We start from the raw sequence: 5012 nt of genomic DNA, 5'->3' as shown, positions 1-5012 counted from the left end.
CTCTGGCCCCGCCCCTGCCCCGCCCCCGTGAGCGTCGCGTTCCCGAACTGGCTTCACGCCACGGTCGTTTCTCGCCTTGTACTCTTCTTCTGTTTAAATTTTTTCCGATCTTTGCTCGTTCACCCTCCGCGAATATAGTGAGAGCAAAGGGAGGAGAGAAAGGGCGGGGAAAACTAAACCACACACTTCCTAAACACCAGTCCTCTCTGGGCCCCGCCCCCGTAAGGAAGGAACCGGGCAGCAGGGATGGTTGACGCATTAAGCGCCATCTTCCACGCGGGCGGAACAAGTTGCAGCAGTAGCATTTCCTCGTGGGACGCCGTAGGTACGTCTTGGCGTTTTCGAAATACGATTACGTAAACGCAGGAGGCCGGCGAGAGGAGGGGCGGGGCCTTCTTGCTCTATCCCCTTTGCTCAAAAACGGGCTCCGTAAAGTTAGTGTAAGGAGTTAGCAGCGAAGATTTTATAGTTTACCCAGTGGGCTGCCGGGCCCCCAGAAAGTAAAGTCGAATTGATGGCTGTGAATTGTTTTGTTTGTGTTTGGCAGGTAGCGGGCGTTCAACAAGTACTTGATGAATGAGTGGATTTCTTTTATTTATGACACAATTCTGTGTACTGTAACTTCACCCCAAGTGTCCTTAGGCAGTTTCCTTTCCCACAATATATAGTGACCGCAGTTTTGTCTTCTTTACATATAAGCATTTTCTCAGCCATGATTTTCACATCTTTAAAGATCCTATTAGCCAGTTGCACAATGTGAATGAGTGGGGGTGTCACTAACCTTTCAAAATATATTATTTTCTGATGTAAGATTTTTTTTTTTTTAACCTCGAGATAAATCAGCCTTTTGGTCTGCACATGTGTATACTCAGGTTATTTGCTGCAGATGAGTAGCACTTAACGTTTTAAATCTTTATAAATATCGAATAGCATATCTTCATCATTCAGAGGAAGAAATACACAAAATGATTCTCTCATACCTATACTCTTTGCGGAAATAGACCCTTTTGTGTTTATGCTTATATCAAACACCAGAAAAGCTATCATTTGTCTAGTTCCTACTGTGTCTTTGGTGGTGTGCTTCTCAGCCTACATAAAGAATTACGCCCAATCCTCCTAACATGTTTAGGATATAGATATCGTCATCCTTGTTTTACAGAGGATTTGACTAAGGTTCAGACAGATTACCCCAAACCAGCCGGCCAATGGATTCAGGCCAGTTCTATGCAATTCTAAGCGACCACTGAGTTCTGAGGATACCAGGCTGATACTGAGTTGATGACAGTCTTTCTCAGATAACACCTAGTGGGGATAATACCAACACTTGCAGTTTAGAGTAAGATTGGGACTCAGAGTAAGTGCTTGAGAGAGGAATACAGTGCCAAGAGCAGTTTTTCCTACTTCAACATTCTGCCTCAGGACAAGATAACTTCCCTTGTCTCCAATTCCTCTTGGAGACTATGGAAATTGTTTCTGGCTTTATGCAACATCAACCCTAGAACAACTATGCTTCCTGTGAGAGATATAATCAAACACCAAGGCCTAAATTCTGCATGGCCATGAGAAATAAGATACATAATGAAAGTGGCTCTGTATGCAGGATGCTTTATAGTTAGTAAATGTGAGTTTTCCCCCTCACATCTAATTGAACAATTTCTGTAGGCATTGTGCAGCAGTAGCTTATATGTCTTTCAGTGAATCAGAACAAAAAAAAAAATCCAGTTGCAGGGACAAAACAGTTGTGACAGTATTGTGGTTCATGGTATTTGCATGCTCCAAGGTGTAAAATAGGAAGACAGGTATCCTCACGCATATTGATCCTTCAGCAAACCAAAGAGAAAATGGAGTTAAGTATGTAGTGAAAGTGTTAGTTGATAGGTTGGGTCCAACTCTTTGTGACCCCATGGACTATAGCCTGCCAGGCTCCTCTGTCCATGGTATTCTCCAGGCAAGAATACTGCAGTGGGTTACCATGCCCTTCTCCAGTAATGTGATCTGTATTAGCAGCTGGAAAGGATGACTTGGGAGGACTTTAACCCTTAATTCCTCCAAGTTCTGTTAACCCAAATAAACCACCCTAAATATTAATAACTACACTGTTTAAGGGCAAGTAGGTTTTGTTATTGAAACACATCTTCAAGCAAGAGCCCTAGTTCCTCATTTCCAACCAGAATCATAGCCCTAAAATCTTATTTAGAAATGCATGAGCTCACCACCAGTCCACATATAACTAATGAGCAATTATACACAAAGGCTTTGCAACCAAGGGAGCCATGAAGCACCTGGCTAAGAGTTTGGGCTCTGGCATCAGAGCTGGTGTATTGTCTCTGCCTTTGGCTAATTATTAGATTTTGAACAGTACTTCACTTTCTTGCCTCAGTTTCCTCAGCTGCAAAATAGCAAGCAGAGTAAGTTCTCAAAGGGTTCTGTGAGGCTTCCCCAGGATCAAGCAAGCTAAGAATTTAGCATACTCGAGAGATAGGGACTCTAATCTCAGTAACAGAAGCAATAACAAATGACTCATCAATCTCTTCAACAATGTACATATTTATAATTCCAATAAATAGGCAATCAGAACCCAGGGGACCTTCCTGCTACATCACAAATGTCAGTTATGGTCAGGGAACCTTTCTCCCATCTTCTGTTTATTACTTTATTTCAGAAACGTGTTATGTGCTGCTTCTGGGCTGGAGCTGGGGACTTGTTGACTACCTCCCATTTACCAAGATCACAGCAAATTAGATTCAGCTGTGACTGATGCGGGCACTCCACTGTTGGACATGGATGAGAAATATTGCTGAATAAACCACAGTGAGTTTAATTTCTTTCAAGTAAAAAGATTTTATGTGGTTGCCTTAACCATTGCAGACTTAACAATATGTAGTTTAGTTTACTGTTTGGTGGGAATAGGAGCGAGCCAACCCCCAAATGAGGTACTTGCAGTTGGAATCTTGATTCCTGGATATATCAACTTAGTTCTGTGAGTTAGTGTGGATATACACGGTTGAGAAAGCTCTAGTGGGTCCATGTTTGGAGCTCACAGTCTCTAGTTCTAATGATGCTCAATGTAGGCAGTGACCCTGCAGGAGAACATCATTAGGATCCAATATATGTTTCTTTCTGGGTCCTCCGTGGGACTTATCATTCTGTAGGCAAGTCACTAAACCTCTAGTGGGAGGAATCACACCATTGGCCAGATAATAACCTCCGTTCCTTCCATATTGGTGATCTGAAAACAAGTTGTGAATGATCTAAGGCTCCAGATGAGAGTCTCCGAGGGAAAACTCTCAGTTCACTACAGTCTCATGTAACCCCCAACAAGAAGGGCAGAAAGAAGCAGGACGACAGGCATACCCTTCTCTGTTCTTGGCATGCTGTTCGGCATGTCAGATCCTAGTTCCCTGACCAGGGATTGAACCCATGCCCCCTGCATTTGGAGTGTGGAGTCTTAACCACTGGACCACCAGGGAAGCCCCCCGTTTTCTAAATTCTTAGACAAGATCATTCATTAACTTCATATGAAGTTTTAGCTTGAAAAGTTTATCCTACTTTGATGGAATTTAGGTGGAATCAACAGTGCACAGTGATGGGTCTGGTGCTGCCCTACTTGATGTCTGAATCGCAGTGGACCAGAAACAGGTTGAAGGCAGCAAGCTCAATGGCAGTGACTCCCTTACTGACCCTATGCTTTCCAGACCCGCCTCCCTGAGCACATCTGCCCACGGTTACCTCTCTGCTCGCAACTCTCAGCACTTTTGTGTTTATACTTGTACTTTATTGTACTTAATAGAATGTTGCTTTGTAAGTAGGTTCCTCATTTCCTGTGTGTCTTCTGCCTCTTAACTTTATCCCAGGCTATTTGAGACCCAGGGCAGAGTGCTTACAGTTTCGTCTTCTGACTCCTTTCTTTGGATTGGCAAATGCCAGATGGATGATTGAACTATTTCACTCCAACTATCATTATCCTTAGACCAGACACCTGTGGTGTAAGTGCTTCTTTTGAAAATAGTTTTTGTCTTTATTTAAGAGTCAGGGTTGCTCTGTGTGAGTATCAGGGTCCCTCTCATTTAAAGTGGATGAGGAGCTGTGAAGGAGACCATCTCTTTTTGTCATCCATGTCATCTTTTCTATCTCCCTTCTTCACAGTTTCTTTAACCAAGCAAAAAAATATAAAAGCCCAATTAATGACTCTGGACCAATCTTGGGTCACTTAAAACAAATTTTTTTAAAAGAATAGTATCCTTCTTAAAATAAAATAAGTTACAGTTCAGTTCAGTCGCTCAGTTGTGTCAGACTCTTTGAGACCCCATGAATTGCAGCACACCAGGCCTCCCTGTCCATCACCAACTCCTGGAGTTCACTGAGACTCACGTCCATCGAGTCAGTGATGCCATCCAGCCATCTCATCCTCTGTTGTCCCCTTCTCCTCCTGCCCCCAATCCCTCCCAGCATCAGTCTTTTCCAATGAGTCAACTCTTTGCATGAGGTGGCCAAAGTACTGGAGTTTCAGCTTTAGCATCATTCCTTCCAAAGAAATCCCAGGGCTGATCTCCTTCAGAATGGACTGGTTGGATCTTCTTGCAGTCCAAGGGACTCTCAAGAGTCTTCTCCAACACCACAGTTCAAAAGCATTAATTCTCTGGCGCTCAGCCTTCTTCACAGTCCAACTCTCACATCCATATATGACCACAGGAAAAACCATAGCCTTGACTAGACGGACCTTTGTTGGCAAAGTAATGTCTCTGCTTTTGAATATGCTATCTAGGTTGGTCATAACTTTCCTTCCAAGGAGTAAGCATATTTTAATTTCATGGCTGCAGTCACCATCTGCAGTGATTTTGGAGCCCCAAAAAATAAAGTCTGACACTATTTCCACTGTTTCCCCATCTATTTCCCATGAAGTGATGGGACCAGATGCTATGATCTTCGTTTTCTGAATGTTGAGCTTTAAGCCAACTTTTTCACTCTCCACTTTCACTTTCATCAAGAGGCTTTTTAGTTCCCAGGTATAC

Source organism: Bos indicus, chromosome 8 (genome assembly GCF_029378745.1).
Source record: "Bos indicus isolate NIAB-ARS_2022 breed Sahiwal x Tharparkar chromosome 8, NIAB-ARS_B.indTharparkar_mat_pri_1.0, whole genome shotgun sequence".
NCBI lineage: Eukaryota > Metazoa > Chordata > Mammalia > Artiodactyla > Bovidae > Bos > Bos indicus.
This window is presented reverse-complemented; position numbering follows the sequence as displayed.